At 48.6% G+C, this 21,926-nt stretch overlaps 20 non-coding genes across 20 annotated transcripts; all 20 read left to right on the top strand.

The window, feature by feature from the left end:
- Positions 1-73, top strand: TRNAK-UUU (transfer RNA lysine (anticodon UUU)). Its single transcript has one exon. It is a non-coding gene; the product is annotated as a tRNA-Lys (tRNA).
- A 687-nt stretch (positions 74-760) lies between these two features.
- TRNAK-UUU (transfer RNA lysine (anticodon UUU)) lies at positions 761-833 on the top strand. The gene has a single exon. It is a non-coding gene; the product is annotated as a tRNA-Lys (tRNA).
- A 687-nt stretch (positions 834-1,520) lies between these two features.
- TRNAK-UUU (transfer RNA lysine (anticodon UUU)) lies at positions 1,521-1,593 on the top strand. Its single transcript has one exon. It is a non-coding gene; the product is annotated as a tRNA-Lys (tRNA).
- Positions 1,594-2,280: 687 nt separating this feature from the next.
- On the top strand, positions 2,281-2,353 carry TRNAK-UUU (transfer RNA lysine (anticodon UUU)). The gene has a single exon. It is a non-coding gene; the product is annotated as a tRNA-Lys (tRNA).
- A 687-nt stretch (positions 2,354-3,040) lies between these two features.
- On the top strand, positions 3,041-3,113 carry TRNAK-UUU (transfer RNA lysine (anticodon UUU)). Its single transcript has one exon. It is a non-coding gene; the product is annotated as a tRNA-Lys (tRNA).
- Positions 3,114-3,800: 687 nt separating this feature from the next.
- Positions 3,801-3,873, top strand: TRNAK-UUU (transfer RNA lysine (anticodon UUU)). Its single transcript has one exon. It is a non-coding gene; the product is annotated as a tRNA-Lys (tRNA).
- A 1,447-nt stretch (positions 3,874-5,320) lies between these two features.
- Positions 5,321-5,393, top strand: TRNAK-UUU (transfer RNA lysine (anticodon UUU)). The gene has a single exon. It is a non-coding gene; the product is annotated as a tRNA-Lys (tRNA).
- Positions 5,394-6,080: 687 nt separating this feature from the next.
- On the top strand, positions 6,081-6,153 carry TRNAK-UUU (transfer RNA lysine (anticodon UUU)). Its single transcript has one exon. It is a non-coding gene; the product is annotated as a tRNA-Lys (tRNA).
- Positions 6,154-8,360: 2,207 nt separating this feature from the next.
- Positions 8,361-8,433, top strand: TRNAK-UUU (transfer RNA lysine (anticodon UUU)). The gene has a single exon. It is a non-coding gene; the product is annotated as a tRNA-Lys (tRNA).
- A 3,727-nt stretch (positions 8,434-12,160) lies between these two features.
- TRNAK-UUU (transfer RNA lysine (anticodon UUU)) lies at positions 12,161-12,233 on the top strand. The gene has a single exon. It is a non-coding gene; the product is annotated as a tRNA-Lys (tRNA).
- Positions 12,234-12,920: 687 nt separating this feature from the next.
- On the top strand, positions 12,921-12,993 carry TRNAK-UUU (transfer RNA lysine (anticodon UUU)). The gene has a single exon. It is a non-coding gene; the product is annotated as a tRNA-Lys (tRNA).
- A 687-nt stretch (positions 12,994-13,680) lies between these two features.
- On the top strand, positions 13,681-13,753 carry TRNAK-UUU (transfer RNA lysine (anticodon UUU)). Its single transcript has one exon. It is a non-coding gene; the product is annotated as a tRNA-Lys (tRNA).
- A 687-nt stretch (positions 13,754-14,440) lies between these two features.
- On the top strand, positions 14,441-14,513 carry TRNAK-UUU (transfer RNA lysine (anticodon UUU)). The gene has a single exon. It is a non-coding gene; the product is annotated as a tRNA-Lys (tRNA).
- Positions 14,514-15,200: 687 nt separating this feature from the next.
- On the top strand, positions 15,201-15,273 carry TRNAK-UUU (transfer RNA lysine (anticodon UUU)). Its single transcript has one exon. It is a non-coding gene; the product is annotated as a tRNA-Lys (tRNA).
- A 687-nt stretch (positions 15,274-15,960) lies between these two features.
- On the top strand, positions 15,961-16,033 carry TRNAK-UUU (transfer RNA lysine (anticodon UUU)). The gene has a single exon. It is a non-coding gene; the product is annotated as a tRNA-Lys (tRNA).
- Positions 16,034-16,720: 687 nt separating this feature from the next.
- Positions 16,721-16,793, top strand: TRNAK-UUU (transfer RNA lysine (anticodon UUU)). Its single transcript has one exon. It is a non-coding gene; the product is annotated as a tRNA-Lys (tRNA).
- A 1,447-nt stretch (positions 16,794-18,240) lies between these two features.
- On the top strand, positions 18,241-18,313 carry TRNAK-UUU (transfer RNA lysine (anticodon UUU)). Its single transcript has one exon. It is a non-coding gene; the product is annotated as a tRNA-Lys (tRNA).
- A 687-nt stretch (positions 18,314-19,000) lies between these two features.
- TRNAK-UUU (transfer RNA lysine (anticodon UUU)) lies at positions 19,001-19,073 on the top strand. The gene has a single exon. It is a non-coding gene; the product is annotated as a tRNA-Lys (tRNA).
- A 687-nt stretch (positions 19,074-19,760) lies between these two features.
- On the top strand, positions 19,761-19,833 carry TRNAK-UUU (transfer RNA lysine (anticodon UUU)). The gene has a single exon. It is a non-coding gene; the product is annotated as a tRNA-Lys (tRNA).
- A 687-nt stretch (positions 19,834-20,520) lies between these two features.
- On the top strand, positions 20,521-20,593 carry TRNAK-UUU (transfer RNA lysine (anticodon UUU)). Its single transcript has one exon. It is a non-coding gene; the product is annotated as a tRNA-Lys (tRNA).
- The last annotated feature ends 1,333 nt before the right edge of the window (positions 20,594-21,926 follow it).

Genomic DNA, 21,926 nt, shown 5'->3' on the forward strand with positions numbered 1-21,926 from the left:
GCCCGGATAGCTCAGTCGGTAGAGCATCAGACTTTTAATCTGAGGGTCCAGGGTTCAAGTCCCTGTTCGGGCGCTTTGAGGTCCTTGAGCTTCTGATTGGGTAGTCTTTATGCACATCTGCCAGGAACGCTCACTGGACCAGAGAGATGAAATGTCCTAGGGGACAGGAAGCCAACCTCCCCCCTCGAGGCTCTTGGAATCTGCACCAGAAATAAAGGTGGCTGAAGGTGATTGTTTGACCAACTGTTTCCTGCCATAGAACCTTGTCTGTGGTAGCTTACCTGGGCTCCCGTAAACAATCTGCGACTGGCACACGCTGCTTGATCTTCTCTTGCCTATAATCCAGAGTGGATTCTACCTTATTTTTTGGCCTGCGTTTCCTCTGCTGGACCTGGCATCATGAGGCTAAAGGGGAACTTCATTTGTAACCCAGTCACTGATTAAGAATACTGGAAGTGTCTTGGTCCAGGACTTAAGGAAGCCGTTCGGGCAGTGTCTTTTTGCAAGGCCCTTGTTTCCGGTGAAAGAGCATTGGCCTGTAGGTAAAAGTAATCCAGAAACTGGACTGGACCCTATCTGCATGCTTACAGGTTAGATTCTCCCTTTTATCTTCAACCTGTCCTAGAAAATGAAACGGGAGAGGACGATTGGCCAGCCTGGGCAAGCCAAATACTTGTGCTTTCAGGCTGAATGCTCTTTTTCCACCATAGATGTCAAGATTCAAACAGCTTTGGACTCTTCTGGTGGTGGATTTTTCAGAGCCCGGATAGCTCAGTCGGTAGAGCATCAGACTTTTAATCTGAGGGTCCAGGGTTCAAGTCCCTGTTCGGGCGCTTTGAGGTCCTTGAGCTTCTGATTGGGCAGTCTTTATGCACATCTGCCAGGAACGCTCACTGGACCAGAGAGATGAAATGTCCTAGGGGACGGGAAGCCAACCTCCCCCCTCGAGGCTCTTGGAATCTGCACCAGAAATAAAGGTGGCTGAAGGTGATTGTTTGACCAACTGTTTCCTGCCATAGAACCTTGTCTGTGGTAGCTTACCTGGGCTCCCGTAAACAATCTGCGACTGGCACACGCTGCTTGATCTTCTCTTGCCTATAATCCAGAGTGGATTCTACCTTATTTTTTGGCCTGCGTTTCCTCTGCTGGACCTGGCATCATGAGGCTAAAGGGGAACTTCATTTGTAACCCAGTCACTGATTAAGAATACTGGAAGTGTCTTGGTCCAGGACTTAAGGAAGCCGTTCGGGCAGTGTCTTTTTGCAAGGCCCTTGTTTCCGGTGAAAGAGCATTGGCCTGTAGGTAAAAGTAAGCCAGAAACTGGACTGGACCCTATCTGCATGCTTACAGGTTAGATTCTCCCTTTTATCTTCAACCTGTCCTAGAAAATGAAACGGGAGAGGACGATTGGCCAGCCTGGGCAAGCCAAATACTTGTGCTTTCAGGCTGAATGCTCTTTTTCCACCATAAATGTCAAGATTCAAACAGCTTTGGACTCTTCTGGTGGTGGATTTTTCAGAGCCCGGATAGCTCAGTCGGTAGAGCATCAGACTTTTAATCTGAGGGTCCAGGGTTCAAGTCCCTGTTCGGGCGCTTTGAGGTCCTTGAGCTTCTGATTGGGCAGTCTTTATGCACATCTGCCAGGAACGCTCACTGGACCAGAGAGATGAAATGTCCTAGGGGACGGGAAGCCAACCTCCCCCCTCGAGGCTCTTGGAATCTGCACCAGAAATAAAGGTGGCTGAAGGTGATTGTTTGACCAACTGTTTCCTGCCATAGAACCTTGTCTGTGGTAGCTTACCTGGGCTCCCGTAAACAATCTGCGACTGGCACACGCTGCTTGATCTTCTCTTGCCTATAATCCAGAGTGGATTCTACCTTATTTTTTGGCCTGCGTTTCCTCTGCTGGACCTGGCATCATGAGGCTAAAGGGGAACTTCATTTGTAACCCAGTCACTGATTAAGAATACTGGAAGTGTCTTGGTCCAGGACTTAAGGAAGCCGTTCGGGCAGTGTCTTTTTGCAAGGCCCTTGTTTCCGGTGAAAGAGCATTGGCCTGTAGGTAAAAGTAAGCCAGAAACTGGACTGGACCCTATCTGCATGCTTACAGGTTAGATTCTCCCTTTTATCTTCAACCTGTCCTAGAAAATGAAACGGGAGAGGACGATTGGCCAGCCTGGGCAAGCCAAATACTTGTGCTTTCAGGCTGAATGCTCTTTTTCCACCATAAATGTCAAGATTCAAACAGCTTTGGACTCTTCTGGTGGTGGATTTTTCAGAGCCCGGATAGCTCAGTCGGTAGAGCATCAGACTTTTAATCTGAGGGTCCAGGGTTCAAGTCCCTGTTCGGGCGCTTTGAGGTCCTTGAGCTTCTGATTGGGTAGTCTTTATGCACATCTGCCAGGAACGCTCACTGGACCAGAGAGATGAAATGTCCTAGGGGACGGGAAGCCAACCTCCCCCCTCGAGGCTCTTGGAATCTGCACCAGAAATAAAGGTGGCTGAAGGTGATTGTTTGACCAACTGTTTCCTGCCATAGAACCTTGTCTGTGGTAGCTTACCTGGGCTCCCGTAAACAATCTGCGACTGGCACACGCTGCTTGATCTTCTCTTGCCTATAATCCAGAATGGATTCTACATTATTTTTTGGCCTGCGTTTCCTCTGCTGGACCTGGCATCATGAGGCTAAAGGGGAACTTCATTTGTAACCCAGTCACTGATTAAGAATACTGGAAGTGTCTTGGTCCAGGACTTAAGGAAGCCGTTCGGGCAGTGTCTTTTTGCAAGGCCCTTGTTTCCGGTGAAAGAGCATTGGCCTGTAGGTAAAAGTAAGCCAGAAACTGGACTGGACCCTATCTGCATGCTTACAGGTTAGATTCTCCCTTTTATCTTCAACCTGTCCTAGAAAATGAAACGGGAAAGGACGATTGGCCAGCCTGGGCAAGCCAAATACTTGTGCTTTCAGGCTGAATGCTCTTTTTCCACCATAGATGTCAAGATTCAAACAGCTTTGGACTCTTCTGGTGGTGGATTTTTCAGAGCCCGGATAGCTCAGTCGGTAGAGCATCAGACTTTTAATCTGAGGGTCCAGGGTTCAAGTCCCTGTTCGGGCGCTTTGAGGTCCTTGAGCTTCTGATTGGGCAGTCTTTATGCACATCTGCCAGGAACGCTCACTGGACCAGAGAGATGAAATGTCCTAGGGGAAGGGAAGCCAACCTCCCCCCTCGAGGCTCTTGGAATCTGCACCAGAAATAAAGGTGGCTGAAGGTGATTGTTTGACCAACTGTTTCCTGCCATAGAACCTTGTCTGTGGTAGCTTACCTGGGCTCCCGTAAACAATCTGCGACTGGCACACGCTGCTTGATCTTCTCTTGCCTATAATCCAGAGTGGATTCTACCTTATTTTTTGGCCTGCGTTTCCTCTGCTGGACCTGGCATCATGAGGCTAAAGGGGAACTTCATTTGTAACCCAGTCACTGATTAAGAATACTGGAAGTGTCTTGGTCCAGGACTTAAGGAAGCCGTTCGGGCAGTGTCTTTTTGCAAGGCCCTTGTTTCCGGTGAAAGAGCATTGGCCTGTAGGTAAAAGTAAGCCAGAAACTGGACTGGACCCTATCTGCATGCTTACAGGTTAGATTCTCCCTTTTATCTTCAACCTGTCCTAGAAAATGAAACGGGAAAGGACGATTGGCCAGCCTGGGCAAGCCAAATACTTGTGCTTTCAGGCTGAATGCTCTTTTTCCACCATAGATGTCAAGATTCAAACTGCTTTGGACTCTTCTGGTGGTGGCTTTTTCAGAGCCCGGATAGCTCAGTCGGTAGAGCATCAGACTTTTAATCTGAGGGTCCAGGGTTCAAGTCCCTGTTCGGGCGCTTTGAGGTCCTTGAGCTTCTGATTGGGCAGTCTTTATGCACATCTGCCAGGAACGCTCACTGGACCAGAGAGATGAAATGTCCTAGGGGACGGGAAGCCAACCTCCCCCCTCGAGGCTCTTGGAATCTGCACCAGAAATAAAGGTGGCTGAAGGTGATTGTTTGACCAACTGTTTCCTGCCATAGAACCTTGTCTGTGGTAGCTTACCTGGGCTCCCGTAAACAATCTGCGACTGGCACACGCTGCTTGATCTTCTCTTGCCTATAATCCAGAGTGGATTCTACATTATTTTTTGGCCTGCGTTTCCTCTGCTGGACCTGGCATCATGAGGCTAAAGGGGAACTTCATTTGTAACCCAGTCACTGATTAAGAATACTGGAAGTGTCTTGGTCCAGGACTTAAGGAAGCCGTTTGGGCAGTGTCTTTTTGCAAGGCCCTTGTTTCCGGTGAAAGAGCATTGGCCTGTAGGTAAAAGTAAGCCAGAAACTGGACTGGACCCTATCTGCATGCTTACAGGTTAGATTCTCCCTTTTATCTTCAACCTGTCCTAGAAAATGAAACGGGAAAGGACGATTGGCCAGCCTGGGCAAGCCAAATACTTGTGCTTTCAGGCTGAATGCTCTTTTTCCACCATAGATGTCAAGATTCAAACAGCTTTGGACTCTTCTGGTGGTGGATTTTTCAGAGCCCGGATAGCTCAGTCGGTAGAGCATCAGACTTTTAATCTGAGGGTCCAGGGTTCAAGTCCGTGTTCGGGCGCTTTGAGGTCCTTGAGCTTCTGATTGGGCAGTCTTTATGCACATCTGCCAGGAACGCTCACTGGACCAGAGAGATGAAATGTCCTAGGGGAAGGGAAGCCAACCTCCCCCCTCGAGGCTCTTGGAATCTGCACCAGAAATAAAGGTGGCTGAAGGTGATTGTTTGACCAACTGTTTCCTGCCATAGAACCTTGTCTGTGGTAGCTTACCTGGGCTCCCGTAAACAATCTGCGACTGGCACACGCTGCTTGATCTTCTCTTGCCTATAATCCAGAGTGGATTCTACCTTATTTTTTGGCCTGCGTTTCCTCTGCTGGACCTGGCATCATGAGGCTAAAGGGGAACTTCATTTGTAACCCAGTCACTGATTAAGAATACTGGAAGTGTCTTGGTCCAGGACTTAAGGAAGCCGTTCGGGCAGTGTCTTTTTGCAAGGCCCTTGTTTCCGGTGAAAGAGCATTGGCCTGTAGGTAAAAGTAAGCCAGAAACTGGACTGGACCCTATCTGCATGCTTACAGGTTAGATTCTCCCTTTTATCTTCAACCTGTCCTAGAAAATGAAACGGGAAAGGACGATTGGCCAGCCTGGGCAAGCCAAATACTTGTGCTTTCAGGCTGAATGCTCTTTTTCCACCAAAGATGTCAAGATTCAAACTGCTTTGGACTCTTCTGGTGGTGGATTTTTCAGAGCCCGGATAGCTCAGTCGGTAGAGCATCAGACTTTTAATCTGAGGGTCCAGGGTTCAAGTCCCTGTTCGGGCGCTTTGAGGTCCTTGAGCTTCTGATTGGGCAGTCTTTATGCACATCTGCCAGGAACGCTCACTGGACCAGAGAGATGAAATGTCCTAGGGGACGGGAAGCCAACCTCCCCCCTCGAGGCTCTTGGAATCTGCACCAGAAATAAAGGTGGCTGAAGGTGATTGTTTGACCAACTGTTTCCTGCCATAGAACCTTGTCTGTGGTAGCTTACCTGGGCTCCCGTAAACAATCTGCGACTGGCACACGCTGCTTGATCTTCTCTTGCCTATAATCCAGAGTGGATTCTACATTATTTTTTGGCCTGCGTTTCCTCTGCTGGACCTGGCATCATGAGGCTAAAGGGGAACTTCATTTGTAACCCAGTCACTGATTAAGAATACTGGAAGTGTCTTGGTCCAGGACTTAAGGAAGCCGTTCGGGCAGTGTCTTTTTGCAAGGCCCTTGTTTCCGGTGAAAGAGCATTGGCCTGTAGGTAAAAGTAAGCCAGAAACTGGACTGGACCCTATCTGCATGCTTACAGGTTAGATTCTCCCTTTTATCTTCAACCTGTCCTAGAAAATGAAACGGGAAAGGACGATTGGCCAGCCTGGGCAAGCCAAATACTTGTGCTTTCAGGCTGAATGCTCTTTTTCCACCATAGATGTCAAGATTCAAACAGCTTTGGACTCTTCTGGTGGTGGATTTTTCAGAGCCCGGATAGCTCAGTCGGTAGAGCATCAGACTTTTAATCTGAGGGTCCAGGGTTCAAGTCCCTGTTCGGGCGCTTTGAGGTCCTTGAGCTTCTGATTGGGCAGTCTTTATGCACATCTGCCAGGAACGCTCACTGGACCAGAGAGATGAAATGTCCTAGGGGAAGGGAAGCCAACCTCCCCCCTCGAGGCTCTTGGAATCTGCACCAGAAATAAAGGTGGCTGAAGGTGATTGTTTGACCAACTGTTTCCTGCCATAGAACCTTGTCTGTGGTAGCTTACCTGGGCTCCCGTAAACAATCTGCGACTGGCACACGCTGCTTGATCTTCTCTTGCCTATAATCCAGAGTGGATTCTACCTTATTTTTTGGCCTGCGTTTCCTCTGCTGGACCTGGCATCATGAGGCTAAAGGGGAACTTCATTTGTAACCCAGTCACTGATTAAGAATACTGGAAGTGTCTTGGTCCAGGACTTAAGGAAGCCGTTCGGGCAGTGTCTTTTTGCAAGGCCCTTGTTTCCGGTGAAAGAGCATTGGCCTGTAGGTAAAAGTAAGCCAGAAACTGGACTGGACCCTATCTGCATGCTTACAGGTTAGATTCTCCCTTTTATCTTCAACCTGTCCTAGAAAATGAAACGGGAAAGGACGATTGGCCAGCCTGGGCAAGCCAAATACTTGTGCTTTCAGGCTGAATGCTCTTTTTCCACCATAGATGTCAAGATTCAAACAGCTTTGGACTCTTCTGGTGGTGGATTTTTCAGAGCCCGAATAGCTCAGTCGGTAGAGCATCAGACTTTTAATCTGAGGGTCCAGGGTTCAAGTCCCTGTTCGTGCGCTTTGAGGTCCTTGAGCTTCTGATTGGGCAGTCTTTATGCACATCTGCCAGGAACGCTCACTGGACCAGAGAGATGAAATGTCCTAGGGGACGGGAAGCCAACCTCCCCCCTCGAGGCTCTTGGAATCTGCACCAGAAATAAAGGTGGCTGAAGGTGATTGTTTGACCAACTGTTTCCTGCCATAGAACCTTGTCTGTGGTAGCTTACCTGGGCTCCCGTAAACAATCTGCGACTGGCACACGCTGCTTGATCTTCTCTTGCCTATAATCCAGAGTGGATTCTACATTATTTTTTGGCCTGCGTTTCCTCTGCTGGACCTGGCATCATGAGGCTAAAGGGGAACTTCATTTGTAACCCAGTCACTGATTAAGAATACTGGAAGTGTCTTGGTCCAGGACTTAAGGAAGCCGTTCGGGCAGTGTCTTTTTGCAAGGCCCTTGTTTCCGGTGAAAGAGCATTGGCCTGTAGGTAAAAGTAAGCCAGAAACTGGACTGGACCCTATCTGCATGCTTACAGGTTAGATTCTCCCTTTTATCTTCAACCTGTCCTAGAAAATGAAACGGGAGAGGACGATTGGCCAGCCTGGGCAAGCCAAATACTTGTGCTTTCAGGCTGAATGCTCTTTTTCCACCATAGATGTCAAGATTCAAACAGCTTTGGACTCTTCTGGTGGTGGATTTTTCAGAGCCCGAATAGCTCAGTCGGTAGAGCATCAGACTTTTAATCTGAGGGTCCAGGGTTCAAGTCCCTGTTCGTGCGCTTTGAGGTCCTTGAGCTTCTGATTGGGCAGTCTTTATGCACATCTGCCAGGAACGCTCACTGGACCAGAGAGATGAAATGTCCTAGGGGACGGGAAGCCAACCTCCCCCCTCGAGGCTCTTGGAATCTGCACCAGAAATAAAGGTGGCTGAAGGTGATTGTTTGACCAACTGTTTCCTGCCATAGAACCTTGTCTGTGGTAGCTTACCTGGGCTCCCGTAAACAATCTGCGACTGGCACACGCTGCTTGATCTTCTCTTGCCTATAATCCAGAGTGGATTCTACATTATTTTTTGACCTGCGTTTCCTCTGCTGGACCTGGCATCATGAGGCTAAAGGGGAACTTCATTTGTAACCCAGTCACTGATTAAGAATACTGGAAGTGTCTTGGTCCAGGACTTAAGGAAGCCGTTCGGGCAGTGTCTTTTTGCAAGGCCCTTGTTTCCGGTGAAAGAGCATTGGCCTGTAGGTAAAAGTAAGCCAGAAACTGGACTGGACCCTATCTGCATGCTTACAGGTTAGATTCTCCCTTTTATCTTCAACCTGTCCTAGAAAATGAAACGGGAAAGGACGATTGGCCAGCCTGGGCAAGCCAAATACTTGTGCTTTCAGGCTGAATGCTCTTTTTCCACCATAGATGTCAAGATTCAAACAGCTTTGGACTCTTCTGGTGGTGGATTTTTCAGAGCCCGGATAGCTCAGTCGGTAGAGCATCAGACTTTTAATCTGAGGGTCCAGGGTTCAAGTCCCTGTTCGGGCGCTTTGAGGTCCTTGAGCTTCTGATTGGGCAGTCTTTATGCACATCTGCCAGGAACGCTCACTGGACCAGAGAGATGAAATGTCCTAGGGGAAGGGAAGCCAACCTCCCCCCTCGAGGCTCTTGGAATCTGCACCAGAAATAAAGGTGGCTGAAGGTGATTGTTTGACCAACTGTTTCCTGCCATAGAACCTTGTCTGTGGTAGCTTACCTGGGCTCCCGTAAACAATCTGCGACTGGCACACGCTGCTTGATCTTCTCTTGCCTATAATCCAGAGTGGATTCTACCTTATTTTTTGGCCTGCGTTTCCTCTGCTGGACCTGGCATCATGAGGCTAAAGGGGAACTTCATTTGTAACCCAGTCACTGATTAAGAATACTGGAAGTGTCTTGGTCCAGGACTTAAGGAAGCCGTTCGGGCAGTGTCTTTTTGCAAGGCCCTTGTTTCCGGTGAAAGAGCATTGGCCTGTAGGTAAAAGTAAGCCAGAAACTGGACTGGACCCTATCTGCATGCTTACAGGTTAGATTCTCCCTTTTATCTTCAACCTGTCCTAGAAAATGAAACGGGAAAGGACGATTGGCCAGCCTGGGCAAGCCAAATACTTGTGCTTTCAGGCTGAATGCTCTTTTTCCACCATAGATGTCAAGATTCAAACAGCTTTGGACTCTTCTGGTGGTGGATTTTTCAGAGCCCGAATAGCTCAGTCGGTAGAGCATCAGACTTTTAATCTGAGGGTCCAGGGTTCAAGTCCCTGTTCGTGCGCTTTGAGGTCCTTGAGCTTCTGATTGGGCAGTCTTTATGCACATCTGCCAGGAACGCTCACTGGACCAGAGAGATGAAATGTCCTAGGGGACGGGAAGCCAACCTCCCCCCTCGAGGCTCTTGGAATCTGCACCAGAAATAAAGGTGGCTGAAGGTGATTGTTTGACCAACTGTTTCCTGCCATAGAACCTTGTCTGTGGTAGCTTACCTGGGCTCCCGTAAACAATCTGCGACTGGCACACGCTGCTTGATCTTCTCTTGCCTATAATCCAGAGTGGATTCTACATTATTTTTTGGCCTGCGTTTCCTCTGCTGGACCTGGCATCATGAGGCTAAAGGGGAACTTCATTTGTAACCCAGTCACTGATTAAGAATACTGGAAGTGTCTTGGTCCAGGACTTAAGGAAGCCGTTCGGGCAGTGTCTTTTTGCAAGGCCCTTGTTTCCGGTGAAAGAGCATTGGCCTGTAGGTAAAAGTAAGCCAGAAACTGGACTGGACCCTATCTGCATGCTTACAGGTTAGATTCTCCCTTTTATCTTCAACCTGTCCTAGAAAATGAAACGGGAGAGGACGATTGGCCAGCCTGGGCAAGCCAAATACTTGTGCTTTCAGGCTGAATGCTCTTTTTCCACCATAGATGTCAAGATTCAAACAGCTTTGGACTCTTCTGGTGGTGGATTTTTCAGAGCCCGAATAGCTCAGTCGGTAGAGCATCAGACTTTTAATCTGAGGGTCCAGGGTTCAAGTCCCTGTTCGTGCGCTTTGAGGTCCTTGAGCTTCTGATTGGGCAGTCTTTATGCACATCTGCCAGGAACGCTCACTGGACCAGAGAGATGAAATGTCCTAGGGGACGGGAAGCCAACCTCCCCCCTCGAGGCTCTTGGAATCTGCACCAGAAATAAAGGTGGCTGAAGGTGATTGTTTGACCAACTGTTTCCTGCCATAGAACCTTGTCTGTGGTAGCTTACCTGGGCTCCCGTAAACAATCTGCGACTGGCACACGCTGCTTGATCTTCTCTTGCCTATAATCCAGAGTGGATTCTACATTATTTTTTGGCCTGCGTTTCCTCTGCTGGACCTGGCATCATGAGGCTAAAGGGGAACTTCATTTGTAACCCAGTCACTGATTAAGAATACTGGAAGTGTCTTGGTCCAGGACTTAAGGAAGCCGTTCGGGCAGTGTCTTTTTGCAAGGCCCTTGTTTCCGGTGAAAGAGCATTGGCCTGTAGGTAAAAGTAAGCCAGAAACTGGACTGGACCCTATCTGCATGCTTACAGGTTAGATTCTCCCTTTTATCTTCAACCTGTCCTAGAAAATGAAACGGGAAAGGACGATTGGCCAGCCTGGGCAAGCCAAATACTTGTGCTTTCAGGCTGAATGCTCTTTTTCCACCATAGATGTCAAGATTCAAACAGCTTTGGACTCTTCTGGTGGTGGATTTTTCAGAGCCTGGATAGCTCAGTCGGTAGAGCATCAGACTTTTAATCTGAGGGTCCAGGGTTCAAGTCCCTGTTCGGGCGCTTTGAGGTCCTTGAGCTTCTGATTGGGCAGTCTTTATGCACATCTGCCAGGAACGCTCACTGGACCAGAGAGATGAAATGTCCTAGGGGACGGGAAGCCAACCTCCCCCCTCGAGGCTCTTGGAATCTGCACCAGAAATAAAGGTGGCTGAAGGTGATTGTTTGACCAACTGTTTCCTGCCATAGAACCTTGTCTGTGGTAGCTTACCTGGGCTCCCGTAAACAATCTGCGACTGGCACACGCTGCTTGATCTTCTCTTGCCTATAATCCAGAGTGGATTCTACATTATTTTTTGGCCTGCGTTTCCTCTGCTGGACCTGGCATCATGAGGCTAAAGGGGAACTTCATTTGTAACCCAGTCACTGATTAAGAATACTGGAAGTGTCTTGGTCCAGGACTTAAGGAAGCCGTTCGGGCAGTGTCTTTTTGCAAGGCCCTTGTTTCCGGTGAAAGAGCATTGGCCTGTAGGTAAAAGTAAGCCAGAAACTGGACTGGACCCTATCTGCATGCTTACAGGTTAGATTCTCCCTTTTATCTTCAACCTGTCCTAGAAAATGAAACGGGAAAGGACGATTGGCCAGCCTGGGCAAGCCAAATACTTGTGCTTTCAGGCTGAATGCTCTTTTTCCACCATAGATGTCAAGATTCAAACAGCTTTGGACTCTTCTGGTGGTGGATTTTTCAGAGCCCGGATAGCTCAGTCGGTAGAGCATCAGACTTTTAATCTGAGGGTCCAGGGTTCAAGTCCCTGTTTGGGCGCTTTGAGGTCCTTGAGCTTCTGATTGGGCAGTCTTTATGCACATCTGCTAGGAACGCTCACTGGACCAGAGAGATGAAATGTCCTAGGGGAAGGGAAGCCAACCTCCCCCCTCGAGGCTCTTGGAATCTGCACCAGAAATAAAGGTGGCTGAAGGTGATTGTTTGACCAACTGTTTCCTGCCATAGAACCTTGTCTGTGGTAGCTTACCTGGGCTCCCGTAAACAATCTGCGACTGGCACACGCTGCTTGATCTTCTCTTGCCTATAATCCAGAGTGGATTCTACCTTATTTTTTGGCCTGCGTTTCCTCTGCTGGACCTGGCATCATGAGGCTAAAGGGGAACTTCATTTGTAACCCAGTCACTGATTAAGAATACTGGAAGTGTCTTGGTCCAGGACTTAGGGAAGCCGTTCGGGCAGTGTCTTTTTGCAAGGCCCTTGTTTCCGGTGAAAGAGCATTGGCCTGTAGGTAAAAGTAAGCCAGAAACTGGACTGGACCCTATCTGCATGCTTACAGGTTAGATTCTCCCTTTTATCTTCAACCTGTCCTAGAAAATGAAACGGGAAAGGACGATTGGCCAGCCTGGGCAAGCCAAATACTTGTGCTTTCAGGCTGAATGCTCTTTTTCCACCATAGATGTCAAGATTCAAACTGCTTTGGACTCTTCTGGTGGTGGATTTTTCAGAGCCCGGATAGCTCAGTCGGTAGAGCATCAGACTTTTAATCTGAGGGTCCAGGGTTCAAGTCCCTGTTCGGGCGCTTTGAGGTCCTTGAGCTTCTGATTGGGCAGTCTTTATGCACATCTGCCAGGAACGCTCACTGGACCAGAGAGATGAAATGTCCTAGGGGAAGGGAAGCCAACCTCCCCCCTCGAGGCTCTTGGAATCTGCACCAGAAATAAAGGTGGCTGAAGGTGATTGTTTGACCAACTGTTTCCTGCCATAGAACCTTGTCTGTGGTAGCTTACCTGGGCTCCCGTAAACAATCTGCGACTGGCACACGCTGCTTGATCTTCTCTTGCCTATAATCCAGAGTGGATTCTACCTTATTTTTTGGCCTGCGTTTCCTCTGCTGGACCTGGCATCATGAGGCTAAAGGGGAACTTCATTTGTAACCCAGTCACTGATTAAGAATACTGGAAGTGTCTTGGTCCAGGACTTAAGGAAGCCGTTCGGGCAGTGTCTTTTTGCAAGGCCCTTGTTTCCGGTGAAAGAGCATTGGCCTGTAGGTAAAAGTAAGCCAGAAACTGGACTGGACCCTATCTGCATGCTTACAGGTTAGATTCTCCCTTTTATCTTCAACCTGTCCTAGAAAATGAAACGGGAAAGGACGATTGGCCAGCCTGGGCAAGCCAAATACTTGTGCTTTCAGGCTGAATGCTCTTTTTCCACCAAAGATGTCAAGATTCAAACTGCTTTGGACTCTTCTGGTGGTGGATTTTTCAGAGCCCGGATAGCTCAGTCGGTAGAGCATCAGACTTTTAATCTGAGGGTCCAGGGTTCAAGTCCCTGTTCGGGCGCTTTGAGGTCCTTGAGCTTCTGATTGGGCAGTCTTTATGCACATCTGCCAGGAACGCTCACTGGACCAGAGAGATGAAATGTCCTAGGGGATGGGAAGCCAACCTCCCCCCTCGAGGCTCTTGGAATCTGCACCAGAAATAAAGGTGGCTGAAGGTGATTGTTTGACCAACTGTTTCCTGCCATAGAACCTTGTCTGTGGTAGCTTACCTGGGCTCCCGTAAACAATCTGCGACTGGCACACGCTGCTTGATCTTCTCTTGCCTATAATCCAGAGTGGATTCTACATTATTTTTTGGCCTGCGTTTCCTCTGCTGGACCTGGCATCATGAGGCTAAAGGGGAACTTCATTTGTAACCCAGTCACTGATTAAGAATACTGGAAGTGTCTTGGTCCAGGACTTAAGGAAGCCGTTCGGGCAGTGTCTTTTTGCAAGGCCCTTGTTTCCGGTGAAAGAGCATTGGCCTGTAGGTAAAAGTAAGCCAGAAACTGGACTGGACCCTATCTACATGCTTACAGGTTAGATTCTCCCTTTTATCTTCAACCTGTCCTAGAAAATGAAACGGGAAAGGACGATTGGCCAGCCTGGGCAAGCCAAATACTTGTGCTTTCAGGCTGAATGCTCTTTTTCCACCATAGATGTCAAGATTCAAACTGCTTTGGACTCTTCTGGTGGTGGATTTTTCAGAGCCCGGATAGCTCAGTCGGTAGAGCATCAGACTTTTAATCTGAGGGTCCAGGGTTCAAGTCCCTGTTCGGGCGCTTTGAGGTCCTTGAGCTTCTGATTGGGCAGTCTTTATGCACATCTGCCAGGAACGCTCACTGGACCAGAGAGATGAAATGTCCTAGGGGACGGGAAGCCAACCTCCCCCCTCGAGGCTCTTGGAATCTGCACCAGAAATAAAGGTGGCTGAAGGTGATTGTTTGACCAACTGTTTCCTGCCATAGAACCTTGTCTGTGGTAGCTTACCTGGGCTCCCGTAAACAATCTGCGACTGGCACACGCTGCTTGATCTTCTCTTGCCTATAATCCAGAGTGGATTCTACATTATTTTTTGGCCTGCGTTTCCTCTGCTGGACCTGGCATCATGAGGCTAAAGGGGAACTTCATTTGTAACCCAGTCACTGATTAAGAATACTGGAAGTGTCTTGGTCCAGGACTTAAGGAAGCCGTTCGGGCAGTGTCTTTTTGCAAGGCCCTTGTTTCCGGTGAAAGAGCATTGGCCTGTAGGTAAAAGTAAGCCAGAAACTGGACTGGACCCTATCTGCATGCTTACAGGTTAGATTCTCCCTTTTATCTTCAACCTGTCCTAGAAAATGAAACGGGAAAGGACGATTGGCCAGCCTGGGCAAGCCAAATACTTGTGCTTTCAGGCTGAATGCTCTTTTTCCACCAAAGATGTCAAGATTCAAACTGCTTTGGACTCTTCTGGTGGTGGGTTTTTCAGAGCCCGGATAGCTCAGTCGGTAGAGCATCAGACTTTTAATCTGAGGGTCCAGGGTTCAAGTCCCTGTTCGGGCGCTTTGAGGTCCTTGAGCTTCTGATTGGGCAGTCTTTATGCACATCTGCCAGGAACGCTCACTGGACCAGAGAGATGAAATGTCCTAGGGGACGGGAAGCCAACCTCCCCCCTCGAGGCTCTTGGAATCTGCACCAGAAATAAAGGTGGCTGAAGGTGATTGTTTGACCAACTGTTTCCTGCCATAGAACCTTGTCTGTGGTAGCTTACCTGGGCTCCCGTAAACAATCTGCGACTGGCACACGCTGCTTGATCTTCTCTTGCCTATAATCCAGAGTGGATTCTACATTATTTTTTGGCCTGCGTTTCCTCTGCTGGACCTGGCATCATGAGGCTAAAGGGGAACTTCATTTGTAACCCAGTCACTGATTAAGAATACTGGAAGTGTCTTGGTCCAGGACTTAAGGAAGCCGTTCGGGCAGTGTCTTTTTGCAAGGCCCTTGTTTCCGGTGAAAGAGCATTGGCCTGTAGGTAAAAGTAAGCCAGAAACTGGACTGGACCCTATCTACATGCTTACAGGTTAGATTCTCCCTTTTATCTTCAACCTGTCCTAGAAAATGAAACGGGAAAGGACGATTGGCCAGCCTGGGCAAGCCAAATACTTGTGCTTTCAGGCTGAATGCTCTTTTTCCACCATAGATGTCAAGATTCAAACTGCTTTGGACTCTTCTGGTGGTGGATTTTTCAGAGCCCGGATAGCTCAGTCGGTAGAGCATCAGACTTTTAATCTGAGGGTCCAGGGTTCAAGTCCCTGTTCGGGCGCTTTGAGGTCCTTGAGCTTCTGATTGGGCAGTCTTTATGCACATCTGCCAGGAACGCTCACTGGACCAGAGAGATGAAATGTCCTAGGGGACGGGAAGCCAACCTCCCCCCTCGAGGCTCTTGGAATCTGCACCAGAAATAAAGGTGGCTGAAGGTGATTGTTTGACCAACTGTTTCCTGCCATAGAACCTTGTCTGTGGTAGCTTACCTGGGCTCCCGTAAACAATCTGCGACTGGCACACGCTGCTTGATCTTCTCTTGCCTATAATCCAGAATGGATTCTACATTATTTTTTGGCCTGCGTTTCCTCTGCTGGACCTGGCATCATGAGGCTAAAGGGGAACTTCATTTGTAACCCAGTCACTGATTAAGAATACTGGAAGTGTCTTGGTCCAGGACTTAAGGAAGCCGTTCGGGCAGTGTCTTTTTGCAAGGCCCTTGTTTCCGGTGAAAGAGCATTGGCCTGTAGGTAAAAGTAAGCCAGAAACTGGACTGGACCCTATCTGCATGCTTACAGGTTAGATTCTCCCTTTTATCTTCAACCTGTCCTAGAAAATGAAACGGGAAAGGACGATTGGCCAGCCTGGGCAAGCCAAATACTTGTGCTTTCAGGCTGAATGCTCTTTTTCCACCATAGATGTCAAGATTCAAACAGCTTTGGACTCTTCTGGTGGTGGATTTTTCAGAGCCCGGATAGCTCAGTCGGTAGAGCATCAGACTTTTAATCTGAGGGTCCAGGGTTCAAGTCCCTGTTCGGGCGCTTTGAGGTCCTTGAGCTTCTGATTGGGCAGTCTTTATGCACATCTGCCAGGAACGCTCACTGGACCAGAGAGATGAAATGTCCTAGGGGAAGGGAAGCCAACCTCCCCCCTCGAGGCTCTTGGAATCTGCACCAGAAATAAAGGTGGCTGAAGGTGATTGTTTGACCAACTGTTTCCTGCCATAGAACCTTGTCTGTGGTAGCTTACCTGGGCTCCCGTAAACAATCTGCGACTGGCACACGCTGCTTGATCTTCTCTTGCCTATAATCCAGAGTGGATTCTACCTTATTTTTTGGCCTGCGTTTCCTCTGCTGGACCTGGCATCATGAGGCTAAAGGGGAACTTCATTTGTAACCCAGTCACTGATTAAGAATACTGGAAGTGTCTTGGTCCAGGACTTAAGGAAGCCGTTCGGGCAGTGTCTTTTTGCAAGGCCCTTGTTTCCGGTGAAAGAGCATTGGCCTGTAGGTAAAAGTAAGCCAGAAACTGGACTGGACCCTATCTGCATGCTTACAGGTTAGATTCTCCCTTTTATCTTCAACCTGTCCTAGAAAATGAAACGGGAAAGGACGATTGGCCAGCCTGGGCAAGCCAAATACTTGTGCTTTCAGGCTGAATGCTCTTTTTCCACCATAGATGTCAAGATTCAAACTGCTTTGGACTCTTCTGGTGGTGGATTTTTCAGAGCCCGGATAGCTCAGTCGGTAGAGCATCAGACTTTTAATCTGAGGGTCCAGGGTTCAAGTCCCTGTTCGGGCGCTTTGAGGTCCTTGAGCTTCTGATTGGGCAGTCTTTATGCACATCTGCCAGGAACGCTCACTGGACCAGAGAGATGAAATGTCCTAGGGGACGGGAAGCCAACCTCCCCCCTCGAGGCTCTTGGAATCTGCACCAGAAATAAAGGTGGCTGAAGGTGATTGTTTGACCAACTGTTTCCTGCCATAGAACCTTGTCTGTGGTAGCTTACCTGGGCTCCCGTAAACAATCTGCGACTGGCACACGCTGCTTGATCTTCTCTTGCCTATAATCCAGAGTGGATTCTACATTATTTTTTGGCCTGCGTTTCCTCTGCTGGACCTGGCATCATGAGGCTAAAGGGGAACTTCATTTGTAACCCAGTCACTGATTAAGAATACTGGAAGTGTCTTGGTCCAGGACTTAAGGAAGCCGTTTGGGCAGTGTCTTTTTGCAAGGCCCTTGTTTCCGGTGAAAGAGCATTGGCCTGTAGGTAAAAGTAAGCCAGAAACTGGACTGGACCCTATCTGCATGCTTACAGGTTAGATTCTCCCTTTTATCTTCAACCTGTCCTAGAAAATGAAACGGGAAAGGACGATTGGCCAGCCTGGGCAAGCCAAATACTTGTGCTTTCAAGCTGAATGCTCTTTTTCCACCATAGATGTCAAGATTCAAACAGCTTTGGACTCTTCTGGTGGTGGATTTTTCAGAGCCCGGATAGCTCAGTCGGTAGAGCATCAGACTTTTAATCTGAGGGTCCAGGGTTCAAGTCCGTGTTCGTGCGCTTTGAGGTCCTTGAGCTTCTGATTGGGCAGTCTTTATGCACATCTGCCAGGAACGCTCACTGGACCAGAGAGATGAAATGTCCTAGGGGAAGGGAAGCCAACCTCCCCCCTCGAGGCTCTTGGAATCTGCACCAGAAATAAAGGTGGCTGAAGGTGATTGTTTGACCAACTGTTTCCTGCCATAGAACCTTGTCTGTGGTAGCTTACCTGGGCTCCCGTAAACAATCTGCGACTGGCACACGCTGCTTGATCTTCTCTTGCCTATAATCCAGAGTGGATTCTACATTATTTTTTGGCCTGCGTTTCCTCTGCTGGACCTGGCATCATGAGGCTAAAGGGGAACTTCATTTGTAACCCAGTCACTGATTAAGAATACTGGAAGTGTCTTGGTCCAGGACTTAAGGAAGCCGTTCGGGCAGTGTCTTTTTGCAAGGCCCTTGTTTCCGGTGAAAGAGCATTGGCCTGTAGGTAAAAGTAAGCCAGAAACTGGACTGGACCCTATCTGCATGCTTACAGGTTAGATTCTCCCTTTTATCTTCAACCTGTCCTAGAAAATGAAACGGGAAAGGACGATTGGCCAGCCTGGGCAAGCCAAATACTTGTGCTTTCAGGCTGAATGCTCTTTTTCCACCATAGATGTCAAGATTCAAACAGCTTTGGACTCTTCTGGTGGTGGATTTTTCAGAGCCCGGATAGCTCAGTCGGTAGAGCATCAGACTTTTAATCTGAGGGTCCAGGGTTCAAGTCCCTGTTCGGGCGCTTTGAGGTCCTTGAGCTTCTGATTGGGCAGTCTTTATGCACATCTGCCAGGAACGCTCACTGGACCAGAGAGATGAAATGTCCTAGGGGAAGGGAAGCCAACCTCCCCCCTCGAGGCTCTTGGAATCTGCACCAGAAATAAAGGTGGCTGAAGGTGATTGTTTGACCAACTGTTTCCTGCCATAGAACCTTGTCTGTGGTAGCTTACCTGGGCTCCCGTAAACAATCTGCGACTGGCACACGCTGCTTGATCTTCTCTTGCCTATAATCCAGAGTGGATTCTACCTTATTTTTTGGCCTGCGTTTCCTCTGCTGGACCTGGCATCATGAGGCTAAAGGGGAACTTCATTTGTAACCCAGTCACTGATTAAGAATACTGGAAGTGTCTTGGTCCAGGACTTAAGGAAGCCGTTCGGGCAGTGTCTTTTTGCAAGGCCCTTGTTTCCGGTGAAAGAGCATTGGCCTGTAGGTAAAAGTAAGCCAGAAACTGGACTGGACCCTATCTGCATGCTTACAGGTTAGATTCTCCCTTTTATCTTCAACCTGTCCTAGAAAATGAAACGGGAAAGGACGATTGGCCAGCCTGGGCAAGCCAAATACTTGTGCTTTCAGGCTGAATGCTCTTTTTCCACCATAGATGTCAAGATTCAAACTGCTTTGGACTCTTCTGGTGGTGGATTTTTCAGAGCCCGGATAGCTCAGTCGGTAGAGCATCAGACTTTTAATCTGAGGGTCCAGGGTTCAAGTCCCTGTTCGGGCGCTTTGAGGTCCTTGAGCTTCTGATTGGGCAGTCTTTATGCACATCTGCCAGGAACGCTCACTGGACCAGAGAGATGAAATGTCCTAGGGGACGGGAAGCCAACCTCCCCCCTCGAGGCTCTTGGAATCTGCACCAGAAATAAAGGTGGCTGAAGGTGATTGTTTGACCAACTGTTTCCTGCCATAGAACCTTGTCTGTGGTAGCTTACCTGGGCTCCCGTAAACAATCTGCGACTGGCACACGCTGCTTGATCTTCTCTTGCCTATAATCCAGAGTGGATTCTACATTATTTTTTGGCCTGCGTTTCCTCTGCTGGACCTGGCATCATGAGGCTAAAGGGGAACTTCATTTGTAACCCAGTCACTGATTAAGAATACTGGAAGTGTCTTGGTCCAGGACTTAAGGAAGCCGTTTGGGCAGTGTCTTTTTGCAAGGCCCTTGTTTCCGGTGAAAGAGCATTGGCCTGTAGGTAAAAGTAAGCCAGAAACTGGACTGGACCCTATCTGCATGCTTACAGGTTAGATTCTCCCTTTTATCTTCAACCTGTCCTAGAAAATGAAACGGGAAAGGACGATTGGCCAGCCTGGGCAAGCCAAATACTTGTGCTTTCAGGCTGAATGCTCTTTTTCCACCATAGATGTCAAGATTCAAACAGCTTTGGACTCTTCTGGTGGTGGATTTTTCAGAGCCCGGATAGCTCAGTCGGTAGAGCATCAGACTTTTAATCTGAGGGTCCAGGGTTCAAGTCCCTGTTCGGGCGCTTTGAGGTCCTTGAGCTTCTGATTGGGCAGTCTTTATGCACATCTGCCAGGAACGCTCACTGGACCAGAGAGATGAAATGTCCTAGGGGAAGGGAAGCCAACCTCCCCCCTCGAGGCTCTTGGAATCTGCACCAGAAATAAAGGTGGCTGAAGGTGATTGTTTGACCAACTGTTTCCTGCCATAGAACCTTGTCTGTGGTAGCTTACCTGGGCTCCCGTAAACAATCTGCGACTGGCACACGCTGCTTGATCTTCTCTTGCCTATAATCCAGAGTGGATTCTACCTTATTTTTTGGCCTGCGTTTCCTCTGCTGGACCTGGCATCATGAGGCTAAAGGGGAACTTCATTTGTAACCCAGTCACTGATTAAGAATACTGGAAGTGTCTTGGTCCAGGACTTAAGGAAGCCGTTCGGGCAGTGTCTTTTTGCAAGGCCCTTGTTTCCGGTGAAAGAGCATTGGCCTGTAGGTAAAAGTAAGCCAGAAACTGGACTGGACCCTATCTGCATGCTTACAGGTTAGATTCTCCCTTTTATCTTCAACCTGTCCTAGAAAATGAAACGGGAAAGGACGATTGGCCAGCCTGGGCAAGCCAAATACTTGTGCTTTCAGGCTGAATGCTCTTTTTCCACCATAGATGTCAAGATTCAAACTGCTTTGGACTCTTCTGGTGGTGGATTTTTCAGAGCCCGGATAGCTCAGTCGGTAGAGCATCAGACTTTTAATCTGAGGGTCCAGGGTTCAAGTCCCTGTTCGGGCGCTTTGAGGTCCTTGAGCTTCTGATTGGGCAGTCTTTATGCACATCTGCCAGGAACGCTCACTGGACCAGAGAGATGAAATGTCCTAGGGGACGGGAAGCCAACCTCCCCCCTCGAGGCTCTTGGAATCTGCACCAGAAATAAAGGTGGCTGAAGGTGATTGTTTGACCAACTGTTTCCTGCCATAGAACCTTGTCTGTGGTAGCTTACCTGGGCTCCCGTAAACAATCTGCGACTGGCACACGCTGCTTGATCTTCTCTTGCCTATAATCCAGAGTGGATTCTACATTATTTTTTGGCCTGCGTTTCCTCTGCTGGACCTGGCATCATGAGGCTAAAGGGGAACTTCATTTGTAACCCAGTCACTGATTAAGAATACTGGAAGTGTCTTGGTCCAGGACTTAAGGAAGCCGTTTGGGCAGTGTCTTTTTGCAAGGCCCTTGTTTCCGGTGAAAGAGCATTGGCCTGTAGGTAAAAGTAAGCCAGAAACTGGACTGGACCCTATCTGCATGCTTACAGGTTAGATTCTCCCTTTTATCTTCAACCTGTCCTAGAAAATGAAACGGGAAAGGACGATTGGCCAGCCTGGGCAAGCCAAATACTTGTGCTTTCAGGCTGAATGCTCTTTTTCCACCATAGATGTCAAGATTCAAACAGCTTTGGACTCTTCTGGTGGTGGATTTTTCAGAGCCCGGATAGCTCAGTCGGTAGAGCATCAGACTTTTAATCTGAGGGTCCAGGGTTCAAGTCCGTGTTCGGGCGCTTTGAGGTCCTTGAGCTTCTGATTGGGCAGTCTTTATGCACATCTGCCAGGAACGCTCACTGGACCAGAGAGATGAAATGTCCTAGGGGAAGGGAAGCCAACCTCCCCCCTCGAGGCTCTTGGAATCTGCACCAGAAATAAAGGTGGCTGAAGGTGATTGTTTGACCAACTGTTTCCTGCCATAGAACCTTGTCTGTGGTAGCTTACCTGGGCTCCCGTAAACAATCTGCGACTGGCACACGCTGCTTGATCTTCTCTTGCCTATAATCCAGAGTGGATTCTACCTTATTTTTTGGCCTGCGTTTCCTCTGCTGGACCTGGCATCATGAGGCTAAAGGGGAACTTCATTTGTAACCCAGTCACTGATTAAGAATACTGGAAGTGTCTTGGTCCAGGACTTAAGGAAGCCGTTCGGGCAGTGTCTTTTTGCAAGGCCCTTGTTTCCGGTGAAAGAGCATTGGCCTGTAGGTAAAAGTAAGCCAGAAACTGGACTGGACCCTATCTGCATGCTTACAGGTTAGATTCTCCCTTTTATCTTCAACCTGTCCTAGAAAATGAAACGGGAAAGGACG

This window comes from Lithobates pipiens, unplaced genomic scaffold (genome assembly GCF_037356315.1).
Source record: "Lithobates pipiens isolate NorthernLeopardFrog02 unplaced genomic scaffold, aLitPip1_a1.2 Scaffold_8, whole genome shotgun sequence".
Lineage (NCBI taxonomy): Eukaryota > Metazoa > Chordata > Amphibia > Anura > Ranidae > Lithobates > Lithobates pipiens.